Source organism: Neofelis nebulosa, chromosome 9, assembly GCF_028018385.1.
Source record: "Neofelis nebulosa isolate mNeoNeb1 chromosome 9, mNeoNeb1.pri, whole genome shotgun sequence".
Classification (NCBI taxonomy): domain Eukaryota; kingdom Metazoa; phylum Chordata; class Mammalia; order Carnivora; family Felidae; genus Neofelis; species Neofelis nebulosa.
In genome coordinates, this window is record NC_080790.1 from 131,928,598 (window position 1) to 131,951,590 (window position 22,993).

Consider the following 22,993-nt stretch of genomic DNA (forward strand, 5'->3'; position numbering starts at 1 on the left):
TATTTGCCACATGTTTTTTTTCTTTTGTGAGTTGCCTGTTCATGTTCTTTGCTCCTTTTCCAAAGGGATGCATTCTTTTTCTTGCTGATGATAAGAGTATGCTTTCTGTTAAGATCAGAACCATTATTATATCTCTTGCAATGCCACTGAATGCCTGGCCCTTTGCCTTTAATTTTAATTATGGCAGTTTTTCACATGTATCCTTTTAATTAATTAAGTCAGACAATTATGCATTTAATAATAAATGCAATCAATTAAATGGGAAGTTAAAAAAAAAATCTCAGACTGGTTTTATTGAGTGGACTTAACTTGAAATTTCTTCCTCTCTCCAATTTACCTAGCCACATTTATTGGCTAGTTTATAACGTCACACTGATTGACGCCTTGGTCCAAGGGCCTTGGACCTTGCCTAATTGTACACTAAATTCTTATATATGCTACAGTTGTTGATGGCATATCTGTTCAGATCCAGTAGTAAACTGTCACCACATTTTAGTCTTGGTGCTCACTTATTACTGTTTTATTTCAAGAATGTCTGGTCCTTGCTCATTGCCTAATTCTTCCAGATTCTTTTCACTGGGCTCAGAGATGTATTGAAATTAAGCTAGGAAAGAGGGAATTAATTAGGACAATGAATGTGGCTCGGCCTTGGGACTGAATAGGTCTTGGCCGCTCTCCTGGTCTCACAGTCCGTCTCATGGCGGAGCGGACGGCCCTTCCTCTGCTCATCGCTCTGTCCACTTACTCTGTGCCTACTTCCTGTCGTTCACACCGAGATCCCTTGTAAGGTCTCCTTTGACCTATATTGGCTGAAGAACTAGATTGCTTGGGAGGTGAATCAAGAATTTATTAGCGTTACCCTGGAAGGAAACGACAGGGCCTTGGACCAGGTTGGTAGCCGCAAAGTGCCAGACAGACGTGAGACGTTATTTGGAAGATTTGGGATTTGACACGCACCCTGGCAAGATCGACTGAGAGATAAGAAATGAAGGACAAGGGAAGAGGATGGATCAAGATTAAAAAAAAAACAACTCTAGAAGTCATGCCTGTTCGTTGTAAAAAATTTGATAATATAAAAGCATAAAGACAAACAAAAAGCTCTAATCCCATTATAAATGTTTTAGTGTATTTCCTCTCAAGCTTTGATATATCGATGAAAATAAAATTAACTTTTTGACTCTTGGTCTGGATTGATTTAAACCTGATTTAGAGGGTGGATTTAGGATGCCCTCCCGTAAAATAAGGGTACGTGCCATTTACAAAATCCACTTTGGAAGGACAACTTGACAAAGCCTATGGTCATTGTTTCGGAGAAGTGAAACTAAGGTAGAATGTGTGATGGGCGTGAGCGCAGACTGAAATGCGCATGTATTAAGGTACCGTGGGCAAAGGGCTGGTGGCTTCAAATAGGGGCCCCTGGGCCGCAGATGCCAATCGTGCACACGCCAACTTGATAATTCTGATGACGTCTTCTCACATGGGCTGCTCTCCAGACTGCTCCTGGTGAAAAGCAGCAGGGATTTCTCAATTTAATGCTGTTTGGCTAACATTAGTGAGCTGAAATAATTTCCTTAACGTCTACCTCTATAAACCCATTTCCACTCTTACTTCAAGGTTGAGGTAGACATCTGTGTGTGTACATATGTGTTAAAGTCTGCATTATTCATCAACATTATGTCACCAATATCTTCTGATTAGTGCTGGCATATTTTCAACATTAATTCTATAACGGACCTACTTAATTAAACTTTATTTCTAATGGCTTTTCAATGGATTCTCTTGAGTTTTCTAGAAAAGTCTCTCATATAATTGTCCAATACTTTCACCTTATCATTTCCAATAATTGTACTTATGATTATTTTCAAGTCTGATTTTCTTAGCCAGGTTGAAAAAAAAAGTCTAATAATAATGGCAAAGGCAAAGGCTTCATTTATTTATCTGTCCTGCTTCTGGTTTTAATGGGACTGTTGTTACAGTCTTTAAAGCATGATCCAATCTATTGATTTGAGATAGATATTCTTCTTGTGTTTCCGAAGTTTACCTGGACCTCAAGTTTATGAAGAATTTGTCATTGTTCATTCAGAAATTAGCCTTGAATTTTATCTACTGTCTTCAGATTAAGAGGATTAAGATTATGGTGGTTTTCTCGTTTATACTGGAATCTTAAATTTATTTTGAGCTCCAATAATGATGCTTTTAGGAAAACAATACTTTTCTTTTAAATACATCAATTTTTAAAATAAAATACGTACTGACTGTCTTGTACACTTCAGATCCTGTGTTGAGTGTCTGGGATACCCCAGTGAACAAAGTAGATGTGGTTCTTTCCCTAATGGATTGAATAATCTAGTTGGGGAAAACAGGAAAAACAGCGTGGCTTGAAGTTGGCTGTTTTCTTGGATGTGATTTTAGGCAGCCCACATTCATTTTAGACGAATAGAGCTCTCATTTTAAAATGAAAGACAGTGTGATCATAAGATGTAATGGAGGATTTGGTTTTAATGCACGTGGTTCTAGAATGAACTTGCCCTATGATGGAAAAGACCTATTAAAATTTAAATTAAATATTTTCAGAGATATATTTATAACTCCAGGAAAGGCAATGCAATTCAAAGTTCATTTCACTGATGTTTGAGGCTTGCCGATTCAATCAAGTTAGTATCCCTGTTTTGATGTTTTGGCTAACTCTGCTTATGATGCTGTTGGGAGTAGACATGTCTCAAAAAAAGAAAAAAAAAAGAAAGAAAAAAAAGGTAGTTTTAGTGTTTTTAATGGAAGTGATTTTCTACTAAGAGATGACTCTTATGCATAAACCCTGATATAATAGACACTGCTAGTTGTTTGTTGGTCTCTTCTTATGGTACCAATAAAACTCTGATTTTCTTTGGGGAGGAAATATGTCCATTGAAAACATTCATATCCAAGACTCTTGCAGCTAGGATGGCAACTGACCCAGTTTTACCTAATGAGATATAAATACTAGGGTTTCTGGGAGAGATTTTGCAAAAAGATTTAGACTGGACTGGCACTTTCTTTATGGCCTCTTGCCTCTGTTCTCTACCTGGGACACAGACGTGATGCCTGCAGCTTCAGCAGCCATGTTATGATCAAGAGGATAAAGCACATACTCCAAAAACGAAGAAGCAAGGTGTAGACAAAGCCTTGATCCTGGCTGATAGACGCATACAGGTGGAGCTGCTCCCTCTGAATTTCTGTTACTATAAACAAATAGACCTACGTGTTGAGTATTTTGTTACCTGCCGTCACTTTTCTAAGAAATGCGCAGGCATTATTTAAAAATAAAAATGAGACAATTGCTGCCACGGGGTGGAACCAGCTCTGTCAGAAACTTTGGTAACAAAGGTGACTGTGTAAGCCCACGTATTTTCAAAGTACATATCCTTGGAAAATGGTTTGTCTGGGCTTGGGAGAACATTGGGACAGGATATTGGGAAAGTGTCTGGAATAGTAACCCCAGCTTCAAAGGCTTATCCCACTGAAAAGGATATTCTATTCTATTCTATTCTATTCTATTCTATTCTTTTATTTATTTTATTATTTTATTTTACTTTTTGCAACTCAAATGATATAAATGCTCAGTGACCTGGAGACTTCTCTTGCTGCTGCTGGTTTTCGTCACACACACAAAAATAGGAGACCATCGTGTATTACAGATTTAAAATCTCACTTGTGCAAGGAGAAACTTTCTCTTAAAAGTTGACCGATATTAATTGTGATTTTATTATCGTGCCTTCAAAGAACACAAATGACATTTTAGTTTTTATTTTTTTAGAGAGAGAGCATGAGAGAGTGCGAGCAGGGGAGAGCGGCAGTGGGAGAGAGAATCTTAAGCAGGCTCCATGCTCAGTGCGGAAACTGATGCGGGACTTGAGCCAATGACTTGAGCCGAAATCAAGAGTCGGATGCTAAACCAACTGAGCCGCCCAGGTGCCCCAACACAAATGAGCTTTAAATGTTTGCCTTCAGTGTACCTCAGTATGAGGAGGAGTGCGTTGTTTGGGATACCACCCTGGGGCCGGGTCTTGTAGAAATAAGGCTATGCGGCAGCTGGGTGGTTCAGTCTGTTGAGCGTCTGACTTTGGCTCAGGTCCTGATCTAATGGTTTGTGAGTTTGAGCCCCACAGTGGTTCTCTGCTGTCAGCATGGAACCCTCTTCAGATCCTCTGTCTTCCCCTGTCTCTATCCATCCCTCATTCTCTCTCTCAAAAATAAGTAAACATTGGGAGAAAAAAAAAAAAAAGAAATAAGGCTAAAATGAGGCAAAACTCAACAATCTATATTAGGTAACAAAGGAAAACAAATCAAAGAAAGCATGAATGATTACTGTGTCTGCTTCATAGAATTCTTACTTGCCATTGGTTGTCAGGGTCGTGGAAATCAAATTTCTTAATTCTACTTTCCCATGAAGAGGAAAGACCAAGGTTTGCACAGTCCTTGGCTACGTGGCCACTGTCTCCATGTAAATCAATAACATGCATCTGGGATAGGGTGTGCACTGGCAAAAATTTCTTAGTGGAACATCTGTTTCAGCCAAATAAAGATGTTTCTTATAAACAAAATGTAACTATGGCCATGAGAATCTCCTTATCAATTCCTTAGCTTTCTATGGGCACAGGCAGGATAATTTTTAAGAGACAGATGAGAGAGATCCAGATGTTCTCTCCCCAGAATAGTGTCTTATAAAAATGTGTTTTCAGGCTGTTTGGATTATTAGCAAATCACAGCGGAACTGACGGTCTCTCAACTCATTGCGAGGGCCAGAACTTCAGGACGATGCTGGGGGTTTTTCAAGGCTGTTGGAAAGAACTGTGCCATGAAAACAAAAGTTTGCGAAGTAAGAAAGGGAACTCCTGTTTATTGGGCACCTGCTGTATTTAAGCGCTCTGCACCATGCTTTCGTATATTTACCACGCAACCACACCGTGAGGAAGGTGCTGGGTCTCTCCTTTACTGATGGAGAAAGAGAGGCTCAAGGTCACGACTTACATAGCGGAGCCCACATCCATGAGCAGGAGAGTAAATTACGGAATCTACACCCTTCCATGGAGCCATGTTGGCTCAGGCTCATGGTAGACAGCAGAGCCTAGTTGGGGATATGCGGTAGGAAATGTTAACATGAAGTGTTAACAAATAACAAATTTTAGCGTGCAGATATGAGAATGCAGCCCGTGGTTGACCGGCAAGTGAGAGCTAGGAGTCGTGAGTTTGTTGTGAGGCAGGGCGACCTGGGAAGGCCTCGCCTTTACGTAGGACATAGGTCCAGATGAATTCTGGGAAGGCTGGAAGCTATGAGTCTTGTAGGTGATAAGCATAAGGTGTGCTCGTTGCATTGTTAGTAGCTCGTTTGACTACGGAAGGTTTTATGAAGGAAGCTTAAAGATAGCCTTCAACAGGTCATAAATTTCAGGCTCTCTAGACTTTCATTCAGTAGGTCAGTTTTGCTCTTACCAGGGTCAGTGGACTGTCTTTCCATCCCTCCTCCCACACCACCTTGGGGTTCCTTGCTCTTATTTTCAGGGGTTTTGAAGTTCTCCAGGATAGTTCATTTTTTATTTTCTAAATCTTGGTGATAATGAGAAAAAAAATCATGAGCACATGATGGAAAACCAGCCCAATAAGTGTATACATACTATCTCGTGATGGTCTTGCCACATGGAGGCTAGATAATAGCACAGCTGCTGAAACGCATCAAAATCTCGCAGTTGTTGCATTGAGGAAGGTTTTGGAAATTGAATCTGCACACCGCATCCAGTAGGCTGGACATACCAGACTTCCCTTACAGAGTGCGCGTCCTACCCAGCTGAGCCGATCCCGTTATGAAACTTGCCGACGTGAAACCCTTCAGTATTGGACAGTAGAGCTATTTATTAAAACCCAATGAAGAAATAATCAGCTCTGGAGGCAGATGCTGTTGGTGTCCCATTCACATCCGAATGACACTTAGTGTTCTTGCGTGTGCCTAGGTATTCAGCTACAGGTACCTCTGAGTCTTTCCCTAGGAGATTTCTCTTGGCACCTGTGTGCTTGGGGCAGACCGGATGTGTTCGGGAGTTAATGTGAGGAGCAGTCATCCACAATGACAAAAGGGCATTGGGGGGATAAATAGCCCGTCTCCTCTACCTCCTGAGGGGTTAATTCTGTGGTTCCAGGGGCCCTGAGCTCTATTCGCCTATCACGGTAACCTGCTTATCAGTGTATGGTCTATTGGCCTCCCTTCCTTCTGTATCATCTCCCTACATTGCTTACCAGGGCTTACTAAGATCACTTCCCAAACAAACCCCTGTTCCAAATCTTTGTCTCAGGTTTGCTTTTGAGAGAACCTAGCCTGATCCTGATCCCAAAGCATTTCATGACTATTTCCATTCCAACACAGTGCTCACATTATCTGTAACTGAACAAAACAGTTCTGCGGAGTTCTTAATCTACGCCTCAATATAACTGGCATATGAGGATTACTCTTCGGCAGGCTTTTGGTTCCGGTTATCCTGAACTAGAAATAAAAAATATCCGTGATTAATACAATTTTAGACACACGCTTCTGACCACGGCTCTTCCTTGCGTTGGTATTATTGAAGTTGAAATACAGAAACAGATTAAGTAAACAACCCTGAGGTTACATCCTTCTCCTATTCAACCAAATATCAGAGATTTTGTTCCAGCCAAATAACATCATCTGTCACATTAAATTAATGCTGGGAATTTAAATTTTATTGGTTTTGCGGTTGTACTTGAATATCATTTGAAAATTTATTCTGGATTTGTAGTCCTATCAAAGCTGTCAGTTTAAGGAGTTTCTCACTAGGTTTATGTTTATATGTATGAAATTAAATTATAATGAGAGTCCATGAGAATACATATATATGTGTGTGTGTGTGTGTGTATACATATATATGTATGTTACATATGCATATATATATATGTATGTGTATGTGTGTATATATATATTTCCCTTACAAAGGAAACTACTCAAGCCTAAGGAAAAACTCCTTTAAGTGATTGGGAGCCACTGGAAGGTTTTGATCAACAAGGTGACCTCATAAAAATGGTGTTTCAAGACAAATTAATGGAGGACGACTTTAAGTCGAACACAGCAGTGCCTGGATGATAGCACAGACACAGTAGTATGATACATATAAAACTATAACTATCAATAATTATAAAATAATATTTATATTATTATGATAATAACTTATATCAATAAATTTAATATAGATAATTATAATACTAATTTAAAAGTACAAATTAAAATGTAACAACTATTTACATATATATCTAATATGGGTTGCTGTGGTTAGAAACTGGCGGGTCAGAAGAACTGTGTGACTCTTTTTCTACACGGGACGTACGTGTATTTGTCCCACTTCCATCAGAGCAGAACCCTGAGAGTTCATGTGAAAGTGACTTATGAGGCATGGGCTCCCAGGAGGAACCAGTAAACGCGCGATTTCAGGCAAAGTTCCCGGAGGGTAGCTGAAGTCTGACCCCACAGAGGATCCCTGGGATAGAAGTTACACCTCCAAGTCGATCCGCATTTGAGCCAAGCGAGCTGGGCTTTCCGACTCCTGAACCAGCCAGTCATTGGCTCAGGGCTGTCGTGTGGGATGTACCTTCCAGAACATCCTGCTTTCCTTAGTCAGAGAGCAGTCTTCCAAAGAGGGTAGCAGGGGACGGTCTAAAAGCTAAAGCACCCATAATCCAGAAGGCATGTTCCCGGAGATGGTCAAAGGGGCCCGAGGGCATCTGTGTGGAGTGCGGACAGTGTCCACCACGAAAAATAAGGCCTCGAGGAGATCTGAGTGCTCTCCTCTGTGATCTGACAAATGGACGTCTCATTAGTAGAGAAAAGGAATTTGGGAGGGGAGCTGGGCGGGGGGGGGGATGATGACTCACAAGCACCCGAGTTTTAGGAAGCATGAAACACCCTAAAATCCCCTCCTTCACCACTGCTCTACTCCAAGCCGTCATTATTTCTCAGCTGGATCACAGCCTCGTCCAACTACATGCCTCAATGTACCACGTGCGTGTTGACACCTTCCTGCCAATCATTCCCTCCCTGAGAGATGGGCTTTTCGCCCTTGTCCACTCCTTCCATCCTTCGACCCACATCTCACGTATTACCTGCTCTGTGAAGCTCATGCCAGAGTTACTCAGCACCTCTTTTTGTCTTCTCACGGTCCTTGAATCTGACAGAGCTCGTAGCATTCCACACTATTTGCCTCTTTGTGTCCGTCTCTTCCGGAAAGTGGAGACATGTCTTCTTGTATCTGCTGTGCTCCTCGGTGATCAGGATTCTGCTTTCAACTGTGATCTTCAAACTTCATTAATGGCTACTCATGATATGAATTACATTTTACACCGTGATTTACTACATATGCTCATAACGCACACACACACACGCACACACGAAACAAGAGTTTCATGGAACCAAATTTACGATGATAGAATGCCATTCACTCTGATGTTTTCTATTCCATTCTATTCTGTTTGTCATGAAACGTGTGCTGGCCAAAGTCCGCAGATCAATTTATCTCCTAATGAGTCATGATTCTCAGTTTATAAAGCTCTACTTAGCGTAAGCTGAAGAACTCTTTGTTGATGTGAGTTGAAAAGCATTGGTTATTTTGTTTTTTAAATTTTTTTTTTCAACGTTTTTTATTTATTTTTGGGACAGAGAGAGACAGAGCATGAACGGGGGAGGGGCAGAGAGAGAGGGAGACACAGAATCGGAAACAGGCTCCAGGCTCCGAGCCATCGGCCCAGAGCCTGACGCGGGGCTCGAACTCACGGACCGCGAGATCGTGACCTGGCTGAAGTCGGACGCTTAACCGACTGCGCCACCCAGGCGCCCCTAGCATTGGTTATTTTGAAGCGAACTTCAGACATCATGCAATTTGGTCTATAAATACTTCGGTATGAATTTCAAAACCATAAAAACTCTTCATTTTTTCACACTTAAAAATATAACATTTGCATCTAAGATATATGACAATGTCTTGAGATCATCAGGTATCTATCCAGCCACAGTTCACGTTCCTCAATTGTTTCAAATAGTTTTTAAATACTGTATTGGATTAACATTTCTTTTCAATCTCTTTTAATCTATTAGTTATTCCTGCCTCTTTCTTTCCCCTTCATCATGACGTTTTAGGTCTTTTATAATGTGGCTTTGCTATGTTATTTGAGTATATGAAAATCTAGACAAGACAAGAAAGCAAATGGGGTGGATGAAATCCCTAAGTTTTAAGCATCGAGCTAGTGGCTTATGAGGTGCAAGTGACAGTCTATGTTAAGAATAAACAATGACTAAGGAAGAACCTTATGGGATGTAGGTGGAATTCATGAGACATGTGAAATATGCAGTGTAAGCTGGTAACTTACAAGAATGATAAAGGCAGAATAAGTGGGATATTCAGTGGGACCCATAAGAATCTTACAAGTAAATAGAGATGCAAAGCCCAAGTCACAATGAATGATCATGACACTTCTGGGCTGACAGCTCTGTCATCCCTAAATCAGCCCCCACAGCAGACACCCAGTGTAGTCCTCTTCTGTCCTTGCCTGTGCCCCACTCAAGACACACAGAGAAAACCCATCGCTGCTCGGCAGGGTAGTTGGCTAATGACAGCTGTGGACAGGCGGCATTGCTCGGAGAGAATGAGTCGTGTGTCACTGGTCCTAAGCATCTTCCATCTGTGGCCCCCTTGCTCAAACCACAGCTCTGTTCCTTGCAACTCCTCTCTAGGGTTGGGGAGTAGGTGCTAATGAGAGTGGACCTATGAATGTTTCTAATTCCACAACTCAAGTCCTGGGATCCTTCCACTTGCTTGTGCCGTATCCAAAGTGTGTTAACCGCCCGTCTCTTTCTCCTTGCTTCTTCTTTAAAAAAGTTTTTTTTAAAAAAATATTTATTTATTTTCGAGACAGAGAGAGACAGAGCGTGAGTGGGGGAGGGGCAGAGAGCCAGGGAGACACAGAATTTGAAGCAGGCTCCCAGCTGTCAACACAAAGCCTGATGCGGGGCTCGAACTCACGAACTGTGAGATCATGACCTGAGCTGAAGTCAGACGCTCAGCTGACTGAGCCACCCAGGTGTCCCTCTTCTTTTATAATCAAAAAATTTTTTCTTTATCTTTAAAACTTTTTTTTATTTTAGAGAGAGAGAGCACACGTGAGTGGGGGAGAGGACCAGAGGCAGAGAAAGAGAGAGAGACAGAGAATCTCAAGCAGACTCCATGCTCAACACAGAGCTCGGTGTGGGGCTCGAACCCACAATCCGGAGATCACGACCTGAACTGAAATTAAAACTCTGATGCTCAACCAACTGAGCCACCCAGGCGCCCTTCTTCCTTTATAATTTTAAACACTATTTTAAAGCCTTTAGTTTGGCCGGTTTGTGAGACTGAGCCCTGTGTTGGGCTCTGTGCTGATAGCTTGGGATTCTCTCTCTCTCTCTGCCCCTTCCCCACTCATGCTTTCTCTCTCTCAAAATAAGTAAATACACTTAAAAAAAAAAAAGAAGACTTCAGTTTCTCTGAGAAGTTTTAGGCTCCTAGCGATATTGAAAGGAAGGTATGGAGATTTCCCACCCCCCTTGCCCCTGTGCATGCATAGCCTCCCCCACCATCAACATGTCCCACCAGCCTGGGGTATTTGTTATGGGCACACCACTTTCATCCAGAATTCATAGTCTACATTAGGGTTCACTTTTGGTGGTGTACATTCTGTGGGCTTAGATGAATGTATGACAACCCCTACCCGTCATTATTAGCGTCCTACGAAGTATTTTCACTGTCCCCCCAGTCCTCCGCTTATTCATCCATCTGCCCCCACTCCCCTTCCCCATTCTTGATAGGTGTTTAAACTGTTTTGTTAGACTTGATTCAAGCATCTTCATTTGGTCTGTGAACCCTTCTGTGGTGTGACTTCTGGGATCTGGTAATGCGTTTGGGGGGCAACCATTGCTTGAAAGTAATTTCCCACGCATCTTTGCAGCCTAGTTTAAAGACGCTGCTTGTAACTCGTTTTTAAGTCCCCTAATGCTGGTTGCTGATCTAATTTCCTCCCCGCTCCCACGTCGGCATACTTCTTTTTTTTTTTTTTTTTAAGTTTATTTATTGAGAGAGAGAGAGAGAGAGAGAGAGCGAGCTTGAGAGGGAGGGGCAGAGGGAGAGAGAGAGAGAGGGATAGAGAGAATCCCAAGCAAGCTCTGCAATGCACAGAGCCTGACCTGGGGCTGCACTGGATCAACCGGCCAAAATCAAGGGTCTGGGGCTGAGCCCAGGGAGCCACCCAGGCGCCCCCTCCCCCTACTTCCCTCCTGATAGAATCCTGGTGTTCAGACAGCCCCTCCTTCCCATTCAATCCGGGGCTGAGGTAGGCCAGCTTTACACCTGATTGGTCTAAGGCATTGCCATTCAAATTCCGCTTGGCAGTGATTGGCTCATGCATGATCACTCGATGTCGTTCTGGCCAATAAGTTGTGAAGGGAGGCCTGCTGGGGCGGGAGGGGAGGAGGCTTCTGTTAAAGGGTTCTTCAGTCCCAGGGAAGAGACGCTTCGCAGGCAAAGAAGTCCTATTTCTCTCTACGTTGGGCGAGGAAGTGACACGTGCCATTGAGTCACCTTTGTCCATAGCACCCCTGGGATGCAAAGAAATGAGAGATGGACGCAGATCCTCCTTCTCTAATACAGACATCACTGAGCTACTGACTCAACCCACCCTGGGACCCACATTACCTCTTAACCTTTTTGTTGATAAAACGTCTTCATTCTTGAAACGCTTCAGCGCAACTTTGCATTGCAAGCGAAAGCGTCTTTAACGGAAACACCTCCCCAAAGCTATGGTTGGAATTAGTTACACTGGTCATTTCTTAATAAATGGTTGTGGCCTATCAGTACTAGAATCTTTGGGGGCGGTTTCTTAAAGCACACAGTCTGGCCCCCTCCCCCCCCCCCTCCGGCAAACATATTGAATTCAAATTTGAGTGGGGCATCTGCGTTCTCACGCACACACAAAGGCATTGGAAATAATACCATCAGCTTGATGAGATTTTGTAAAGAAAAATTATCCAGGGGCGCCTGGGTGGCTTCCGGGTCACAGTCTGAAAGTTCGAGCCCCGTGTCGGGCTCTGTGCTGACAGCTCCGAGCCTGGAGCCTGCTTCAGATTCTGTATCTCCCTCTCTCTCTGCCCCTTCCCCTGCTCATGCTCTGTCTCTCTCTGTCTCAAAAATAAATAAAAGCAGTCAACAAAATTTAAAAAAAAGAAAAATTATCCAAAACTTGCCAATAAAGCTAAGGCTGTGTGTTTCCTTTGTTCTGTTTTACTGTGAATATTGAACAGACTCACGCAAGGGTTATTTAATATCTAGGAGAATGCATCTGCGTTCAATTTGCTATTTGCTATCTGGTTAAAGTCAGATAATGTAAGTTATATGTTAACTTATAGATTTCTGTGTGTGGGGGGGAGAAATAACCCCCAATGGTTACTATTGAGTGATTCTGCAGGACATTGCCTGCTTTTGAATCTCTTAACAAATTCATTTCAGCTTCCTTTTGTCCAACTTCTAAATTTGCGTTCTGACTTCTGCTTTGAGTCTCCCTTGCCATCATATTGGTTCCCTCATTTATTAATGAGTTGAATAAACATTTTGACACAAATTCATTCTATATTTGTACATGAGCCATGCTTTCAACTTTTTGAAGATTAGAATTTAATAGGATTCTTAGCCCTTTTGTTCATTTTTCCCCTCTGGAGGAGGTGTGACATGATTCCTTATTACCATTAACAGTTGCTTATCTTGATACCTGTGGGAAAAAGGTGAGGAAAGGACTCAATTTTTCCATTTGTGCAACTGGCTGTTTGTATGTTTCTAAATTAGACGCTGCGGAGGCTATTGTTCTCACCTTTGGCCACTGTCCTTGGTGACCGTAAGTGATGTTTCGAATGCATTCTGGTGCTGAGCTAATTTCCTGTTTTTACGGACAACACGACGGCTCTATTCTCTGGAATACGCGTACAGCATTTAGGCAAGTGCGACCCAAGTTTTAATTAGCTACCATTTAAAATCTGATTGCCAGAATCAGATGATGCCAGTTTGCACAATCGTTTGGAGCAGGTTTCTTTGGAGGCAGGTTGCCTGGGGGTTGGAATCCCAGTCTTGCTGTGCTGAGCATTCCATGGCCTTGGGCAGGTTCATTGAAATTATTTTGTCTTTCATATGAAAAGGGGGATAACAAGCAGCCACTTCAGAATGTAGTTTTTTAAGCAAGAGGGAGGAAGTTGAATGGGGTAACTTGGAGCTCACCTCTGAGACCGACATTTAGGCCTGTGATTTTTGCGTGTTACCTAATGTCTTTGAACACCATTTCTTCATTCAAGGCAGTTCCTGTCTTGTGAATTGCAGTGAGTTGCCAGCTTCCTTAAACCGAGTCCTTTGGTCCAGCATTCACGTATTTCGAATTTTTTTATTTTTTTTTTAACGTTTATTTATTTTTGAGACAGAGAGAGACAGAGCATGAACGGGGGAGGGTCAGAGAGAGGGAGACACAGAATCCGAAACAGGCTCCGGGCTCTGAGCTGTCAGCACAGGGGCCCGACGCGGGGCTCCAACTCACGGACCGTGAGATCGTGACCTGAGCCGAAGTCGGCGCTCAACCGACTGAGCCACCCAGGCGCCCCGAAGCATTCACGTATTTCATTGTATCTCCACTTCCTCATGCACACTTATCACAAATTTTGTCATATTTACGTACTGCTTTTACCTACGTGATACTGCTTATATCATCTACTAAATACTTTCATTTAATTAATTTCCTTAACCAAGTATTTGCCGACCATCTACTTGTCTAGGCACTGTTGAAGTTCGGGGACACGGCAGTGAACGAGTAAGACAAAAGCCTGTGCCTCCGCAGAGCTCCTGTGTCACATTTCTCTTCAAAAGACGCTCGCTCCCGTTCCAGAGAAGGACAGATGTCATATGTTCTCACTCCTATGTGGATCTTGAGAACCTTAACAGAAGGCCATTGGGGAAAGGAAGGGGAAAAAATAGTTACAGAGAGGGAAGGAGGCAAACCATCAGGGACTCTTAAATACAGAAAACAATGGGGCGCCTGGGTGGCTCAGTCGGTTGAGCGGCCGACTTCGGCTCAGGTCACGATCTCGCGGTCTGTGAGTTTGAGCCCCGCGTCGGGCTCTGTGCTGACAGCTCGGAGCCTGGAGCCTGTTTCGGATTCTGTGTCTCGCTCTCTCTGACCCTCCCCCGTTCATGCTCTGTCTCTCTCTGTCTCAAAAATAAATAAACGTTAAAAAAAAAATTAAAAAAGAAAACAAACTGAGGATTGATGGGGGAGTGGGGAAGAGGGGAGAGTGGGTGATGGGCATGGAGGAGGGCACTTGTTGGGATGAGCACTGCGTGTTGTGTGTAAGTGATGAATCGCGGGAATCTCCCCCCAAAACCAAGAGCGCACTTCACACACTGTATGTTAGCCAACTTGACAAGAAATTATATTGAAAAATATAATGAAACTATTATATGCATTTTGACTAAAAGCACTCAAATGAAAAAAAAAAAGATAGCAAAGACACTCACTGTCAATTGAAAACCAATATAACCTGAAAAAAAAAAGGTCATTAAAAAAATGAAAGTCGTAAAAGCCAAACAACGTTGGCCTCACAGATTCCGGCTAGATAGCTTTGCCCTTTCTCTGTTTAAAGGGGAGATTTTCAACTGTTAGGGGTGCTTTGGACTGACTGGTAGCACACTGAGGCTTTCTCCTTGGCATCACTGGGAAAATCAATAAAGACCCAGAAAAGAGAGAGCTTTTCTCCATGTGCGATTCGGTGTCGTTTAATTCTGTTGTCCAAGTTGACTTCATTCATCAACAGGTTCCTCCACTGGAGATGCCACTCAGATCTGACCCAGCAATGCGGTTAGCACGTTTCCTGGCACGGGGAAAATGCTCACCGGAGGTACTTTTGGCTGCAGTAATACTCGCCATCAAATAGCACACGTTCTGCTGTGCACCTTCATGGATAGGAAAGGTCTGGGGCTCCTGGGCCCGCATTCTAATCACTCATAGATTTCATGTCTGTTTCACCAGGCTGCTATTTCACTATTCCCTCTTAGACTCTGCCTTCAGAGCTCAGGGAGCTCTTGGCGTCTTGTCTTTGTATCATTTGGCTTCTAGTACTCAAAGCCACATCCTGTTATGTTTGGTTGCTAGGTGGAGAAATGTTATCATGGGCTTCAGCAATAATTTATCCACAGAGCTCAAGGAGTTGTCATGTTCTCCTGACAGTGAGCTGTAGCACTTTATCAGCTCGCCTGTAAATCAGGCATGTGTGGGTGCGGATGCCAGTACTGTTTGATCTCTCTCAGACACTGTAATAATCTGCTTTTGTCTGATTGATTCCTTCACATCACCACGCACGTTGCAACAGAGAGTGGAGTGCCCTCTGTTTATCTCGGCTGGTCATCTGCGGGAGGCCAACAGGGCAGAAAATGCTCTTCGTGCCGAGACGTAAGAGTTTTTGGAATCAGGGCCTTTCCATCATATCCCCGAGCTGGTTTCGTTCAATAAATCAATGATAGCAGAATTGAATGCACCATAAATACCTCAAACCATATCTCTTACAAGAATGTAAGAGTAATTCATGGAAACAGGAAAGGTAACTTTGTGGGGAAGAATTACGACCCCTACAAGCCACGGACATTCAGGGCTTTTTATTGCCTGTGTTCACAACTCACCCTTTGAACTTTGGGGGAAGGAGAATACACACTCCTGGCTGGCGTTGGCTTCCGGAGAGTGCAGGGGGTAGAGACGAGTAGAACGAAGCCTGTCGAGACCGATCACTGCTTTTGAATCTAAAAATGAGTTTTTCTCCAGTTCTGTCGGCTTCTGTTACATACGGTCCTCTTTATCAAAGGGTGCGTCGCATCTTCATAATGGAGGGAATCAAGCTCTGCCGTTTGATGGCTGGGAGTCGCTCTCTGCCACCCCCACGCCAGGACCACCATCGTGTGACGTTTGCTCGCCTTTCTGATGCTTAAAACGTCTCCCTATCCGGCAAGCCCGATCCCTGTTTCCTGGGCTCCTAATTACTGACAGGTAGTTTGGGGCACATTTTGGCATCCCCGGCCCCCAGGAGTCGGGCAGAAACCCGTGAGCTGATTACTGCCTTGGCATAGCAGCAGCTCGCTGTGCCGTGACCCAGGAGCAGTAGCATGTGTCCGGGCTGCCCTCGTTGAAAGCCGAGGTCAAGCCGTATTGTAGATGTGATTGACTGAATCCCACCGGAGAGGATTCTGACGCAGCGTCCCTCTCTTGGATGGCGGCAAGATGAAATTACATAAAGAAGCCTTTCAGCTCAGAAATGAATGTAGCTCTGGGAGGGGAAAAAAAAGACAGCTTGAGTTGGCTGTGTAACGCACAGCCAGAAAGTTGTGCTTATTTTCATAATGGCAGTCCAAATAATATTAATGATTATTTGTTCCATTTCTATTGGGTGGTCAGGCATATTTTAGAGGCACCAGATACATGTATTAGAAGCAGTAAACGTCATGTTTAGGAGTAGGCAAACCGCACCCAGGGGCCAAATCCAGCCTGCCACCTGTTTTTGTCAATAAAGTTTTATTGGAATACAGCCACGTCTATTTATTTACAAGTTGTCTATGACTGCTTTCTGCTACCACAGCAGAGTTGAGCAGTTGTGATAGAGACCATTTGGGCTGCAAAGCGGAAAATATTAACTATCTGATGGTCCCTTACCGGAAACATCTGCCAGCCCTGGGGTTAGAGGGTTTTGCCTGGAGCCAGACTGCCTATTCAGACCCTGGCTTCACCACTCACCAGTTCTGTGACCTTGGGCAAGTTACATAACCTCTTTGACCTTTAGTTCCCTCACGTGTAAAATGAGAATTGTAATAATATTTATTTAATCAAATTGATGGTGGTCTGATGTTCACATTAGCTACAACAGCTGGGTAACAATATTCCTCCGGAATGACTTCTTGTCTGTCCCTTTATGTCCACGCTGAGGCTGGCCTTTCACTGCTGATGTCTTGCGTGTGCTGTCCCCGTACGTTCGCATGTATGAATTTACAGGAGTAGATATGCGTGGCCTAGAACTTCGGAAAAAGACCAGGGCAGAGTTACAGGCTTCTCAAGCAGTGATGCTTTACAAGTACTTCAAATATGTTCCCAGAGTCAGGAGATTTATTCTGAGATCTGCACAAAAGTGAGTTGATCTGGCTGTTGGAATCAGAATGACGGTGGCCTCAGTGGTATCACGGGATGATCTACAACACATTTGAGAGGGTGTGTGTTTGCTCTTCATAGTTTTAAAAGGACTTAGGTGCAGTTTAAACACAATGAAGGCTGAATCCACTCTGTGAAACCTTGACTCCTGGAGACCGGATCTTGAAAGCCGTGTTGCTGCACTCTTCCACTGGGGCCAGCAGACTTTGCATGTAAAGGGCCAGAGAATATACGTCCCAGCCCTGCTTCTATTCGACCCTCTCACTGTAGCATGAAAATGGACACACATGGGCATAGTGATGTTCCAATACAACTTTACTTACAGAATAGGTGGTGGGCCATGGGCCCATAGTTTGCCAACTTTGCTTTGCCATCTATATTGTAGTAAGGCTCAGAGTCAGTCCTTGTTTTCAGCCTCTTATGGGATTTGGCTTATTCATTCTAACAAGGACTTTACACGGTAGGTATGTTGATAGCTTTATCACGCATCTTCACTAACGAGGAAGTTGAGGGACAGGGAAATTAAGTAATTTTGCCAAGGTCACACTGCTAATAAGCGGTAGGAAGAGGGTGTGAACCCAGCCCATCTGGCTCTGGGTTCAGTACATTAAGCCATTATCTCTACCGACTCCTTTAGTCTTGGTGGAATTCGTGCTTTTCTTGGTAAGAAAACCAGTCCAGCCTTTTGATGTCTTTATGTACCTATTAAAGACTTCTTTACCAAAAACGGTATTTTTGACTTCTCAAAGTGTCCCTTGCTGTGTCAGTAACCAAAGAAGGGGACACTCTGTCTTTATGGATGCTAACGGTTTGGGGGTCACTTCATGGGCACATGACCAGCTCAGAGCCACAGGATCCTGCACTCAGGAGCGGGGGGTGGGGGGGGGGTGCGGAACCTATGTTTGGGGTTGAATGTTCTTGGTTGCCACCTTGAGATCATTAATTTTATCTTAAAATTTTTGTTTTGTAAGTCCGACGGGACATCATATGTGCCAGGGACTTGGGGCCTTAGCTCACACTACATCCTCCCTTCCGCTGCCTGCCTGGCTCCCTGGGTTCTCCCAGCCTACTCCCCATGCTGCCCAGGGACAGCTGCTGCCCTTGGCTCTGATCCCCATGCTCAAGGGAGTGCCAAGAAGCAAATCAGAAACCTCCCTGACAAATGGAAAGACGGACTAGGGAAGAAAGGAAGAAAGGAAACATTTCCCCCCCCCCTCCTTTGTGTACAAGGGGCCCTGCATTTTCATTTTGTACTTGGCTTTACCAGTTGTGTAGCTGGTCCTGGCTGTCAACAGTAGCATCACCTGGGAGAATCTCAGACCCCACCCCAGACCTGCTGACTCAGAATCTGCATTTTTACAAGACCCCCGGATGATTCCTGTCCATTCAAGTCTGAGAGGCTCAGCCATCATTGGATGGCCTCCAAACGTGCCGATTATCTGAACGTCTGAAAAAGTATCCCAGGTGATTCTGAGGCTCAGCCAGCAATGGGGTCATTGCCTCGTGTGCATATTTCCCAGGCTTACCTGATGATCAGAATCACCTGGGGCAAGTTTTTAAAAGCAGAAGCGCCCAGGCTCCATTCTCTATTTATGACAGTCTCCAAAGGAGGGCCTTTGGGAATATATATATATATATTTTTTTCAACGTTTTTTATTTATTTTTGGGACAGAGAGAGACAAAGCATGAACGGGGCAGGGGCAGAGAGAGAGGGAGACACAGAATCGGAAACAGGCTCCAGGCTCCGAGCCATCAGCCCAGAGCCTGACGCGGGGCTCGAACTCACGGACCGCGAGATCGTGACCTGGCTGAAGTCGGACGCTTAACCGACTGCGCCACCCAGGCGCCCCTGGGAATATATATTTTTAACGAGCACTCTGGCTGACCCTTACTACCCGGTAAGTTTGGGAAACTCTTTAGAACTGATGCACTAGGACCTGGAAGCATCCCCCAGATGCCTAACTTGTATCTGTATCTGTCACTTTACCCGTGGGCTCTGGCTTAACCTCGCATGTAATTTATAAGCATTTTAACTAGCGCTGCTTTATCTCAAGCGTCTGTGTGTTTGCAGGTAGCAGTTAAGAGCCATTTCAACGTGGGTTACGGTGGATTACGATGAAAAGGCGAATGTGTGTGTTTTGACACCCAGGCCTGGTATTGTAAAGATATTGAGACAGAGCGGGACAGCCCGGCCCCTGGGGGTTAGTTCCTCGGTCAACCTCTGTCAACATTAAGAGGAGAGAAGGGAGGAGAAAGGGCAGTGCCTCCATTCAATGGTTCTGTGTGCACGCACGGAGGCTTCTTAAAGACAGTTGTGTGGCGCGGGGGCCGGGAAGGTCAGCGGAGTACCAGACGGTGTCAGGGGTGACCAAGAACAGCAGGGCCTCATCCGGTACAAAGCACAGGGTATTGGGATCTGGGGTACGCGCACGGTGTCTGCCGCTGTCCCCCAAGACAGGCGTGGAAGGGTGGAAAGAAGGTGGTCCTTCTTACGGGAGAGGCACTGGGCAGTCACCACTCAAAGCCCCGCTAAGGGAGCTCGAACTTTTCTGTCCCCTACAGAGACTGTGAAAGAGCCATAGCCCCAAACGGACAGGAGCTTTAAAGCAGGAGTTTCAGGCTCCAAAGCTTCCAGGGGTCAAGGCAGGCCAACTGGTGTCCCGTAGCCTCTGAATGGGACAGGCCTGCAGCTCAAGCCAGCGGCTGCCGTGTGGGATGTGGGTTCAACCTTCTCCGAGATCCTGGTTTCTTTTCTTGTTTTTGTTTTTTTTGGTTTTTGTTTTGTTTTGTTTTGAGACACTCGAAGCCTGGATTTTCATGTTAAATTTCTTTATGAAAATAATGACAATGAGGGGCGCCTGGGTGGCTTGGCAGTTGAGCGCCCAACTCGGGCTCGGATCATGATCTCACGGCTCGTGGGTTCGAGCCCCGCGTCATCTCTCTGTCGATGGCTCAGAGCCCGGAGCCCGCTTCGGATGCTGTGTGTGTCTCTCTCTCTGCCCTGTCTCACTCTTTCTCAAAAATGAATAAACGAAACCAAAATAAAAAAGGCAGTGACTCTTAAATTTGGCGCAAATTGAAAACAGAGCTGAGGCCAAACCAATCTCATTTTGGGGACTGATCTGGCTTGCAACATTGGTTTTCACTCTTTCTCTGGTGAATAAGGAGGAGTCACGGTGGGCTGGGGCTCTGGTGCCTTGGCCAGAGATGGAAAACTTGTACATGCAATGTGTGTGTGAGTGTCCCAACTCCTTTGCTCCTAAGAAATTAGAGTTGAAACACGCTTGTCTTCTTGGACTCTTGTTCTCTCTCTCTCTCTCACACACAGGCACTCCTGCGTTATACACTGATGTGTGAATTCGTGCAACTGGGCCCGTGTACGCACATGTATACGTAAATGTTAGTACCTGCCGTTCCCACCTTTCATCCCTTTGGACTGATCAGTGACCATGCAGTGCCAGTTGTTAAAACCTGTACACCATACATATAGAATAATTACAAGTTGTTATGTTAACGTATATCCATATGTGAGAAAATATAAGGAAATGCAAAAACAAATGTGAAGAAAATATAAGTTACGTAGATCATTTTATATCGCGTGACACTGTATTATATTGTGGAATATACATATGTTGACCTATGTCAAGTCCTCCCAAATGTCAGACCCTGGGCCAAAAGTCCTAGCAGCTTTGATTATCTCTGGACCACCCACTTGGCAGTTCTTTTGTTAAAGAAGCAATAAATATCCCTATGGTTTGAGCCCCTGCTACTCAAAGTGTGGTCCTTGGACCAGCTGCACGGGCATACCCTGGGAGCTTGTCAGAAACGCAAAATCTGGTCTACGGCCGTACCACCCTGAATGTGCCTGGTCTTGTCTGATCTCGGAAACTAAGCAGGGTTGGGCCTGGGTAGTACTTAAGCTGGAAAAATGCACACTCTCAGGCCCCACCCCAGACCTATTGAATCAGAATCAGCATCTTAAAGATTATCTCCGGTGATCATGTACACAATAAAAATTTGAGAAGGACTTTTGAAAGCAGACTCAATGTCCTTCTTTTATCTTGGAGCCTTTTTCCATGCTGTCTCTTTGCCCCCAGATGTTTTCCCCATCCTTCCCTGCATTGTGCTAAATGCTGAGGGTTCACCCCTGCTCGTGTAAGGATTTGCTGTCTAGCGGGCCTCTTGCCTTGCGGGCTAGTGTTTTTTCCTTTTATTTTAGGCAAGCTTTAGAGCCTCTTGTGTTATCTACTACTGTATAACAGATTACCGCTGCATTGAGCAGCTTAAAACAACACGTGGTTATCGCGGAGTTTCTGTGAGTCAGGAACCTGGGTGCAGCTTCGTTGGTTTGTCATGAGGTTGTAATACGGGTGTCAGGGCTGAAGTCTTACCTGAAGGCTTGGCTGGGCAGGACTCATTTCCAAGCTCGCTCGTATGATCCTTGGCCGAATTCAGTTCCTTTAGGGTTGTGACACTGAGGTCTCTCTTCTTTGTTGGCTGGAGGCTGCCTTAGTTTCTTGCCACGTGGGCCTCTCCAAAATGGCCGCTTACTTTATCGTAGGTGCTAATTTATGAATTTCACCATTTCTATAATTGACCAAACGAGTTTTCAGAAAAAACAAACTCAGACTATTTCCCAAGATCATACTCTTTGTAAACAGCTAAGGGTGATTTAGGGATTTCTCTATCATTGTGTGTCTACATGTATCTAATCTGGACATTTTCTAACACTCTTGTAGGGTATCCACCTCCCCACCTAGGAGTCCTTGACATAGGCAATCAGGTCCTAGGAGTAGTTTTGTCAAGGAATGACTGCATTATACTAATGACTATTGGGTAATGACTGCTCTGCTGTCTTGTAAGGGGAAAGACATTGTGTGGGCTTATTTCTTAAACAAATGTGTAAATTCTTCATTTGTTTTGTTTTCTCACTTTATGCGGGGCACCTATTATGTGAGAGGCACCCATAGTATAAGACCCTGAGGCTGTGGGGATAAATAAAGCTTTGTTCTTACCCTCCATGAGTATCTAGTCTTATGACCATGATGTCTGCTGTCTGTCATTCTGTCTGAGCCAGAGGGACCTAGTTGTCCCCAATGTCAGTTGTTCCCTTGCCCCGCTAGTAATGGGATCCTTGATTTCATCTGGGAACATGGCAGTCTAGCTAAAGACTACATTTCCCAGCCTCCTTTGCACTGGGCACTGGCCCAGAGAAAGTGAGCAGAAGTGGTAATCAAACCTTTAAAGAGTGGGGGCATTTCCTCTGGTTTTCTTCCCCTTCCTGCTGGTTGAGATGTGGAAGGAAGTGGTGGGGATTGGATCAGCCACCTTAGCCGGTGAGAAGTTGTGTGTCGAGAAAGACAATCGACAAAATACAGGAGACTGTGTTCCTACCATGGAGCGACCGTATCCGGCCTCATGCTGGTGCTTGGGCTGTTTCATGGAAAAAAAAAACAACAAAAAACACCTTTTTTTTTTTCTTTATGTTATTATTATTTTTGTCTTTGTTATGTCAGCCAGACCAGTTTCCCAATTTACAAAGTGCCTAAACTCCGTGCCTGGCAATGCTGTGTTTCACTTTTTGGTCTTTAAAGGCATCCTGACGGCATCAAATTGCTTAACTTATGCCATATACTCAGGACAGTGTTTGAAACATAGTAAATTCGTGACAAATGAAGCAATGATTATTATTATTTACCATTGCTAGTAGGAATAG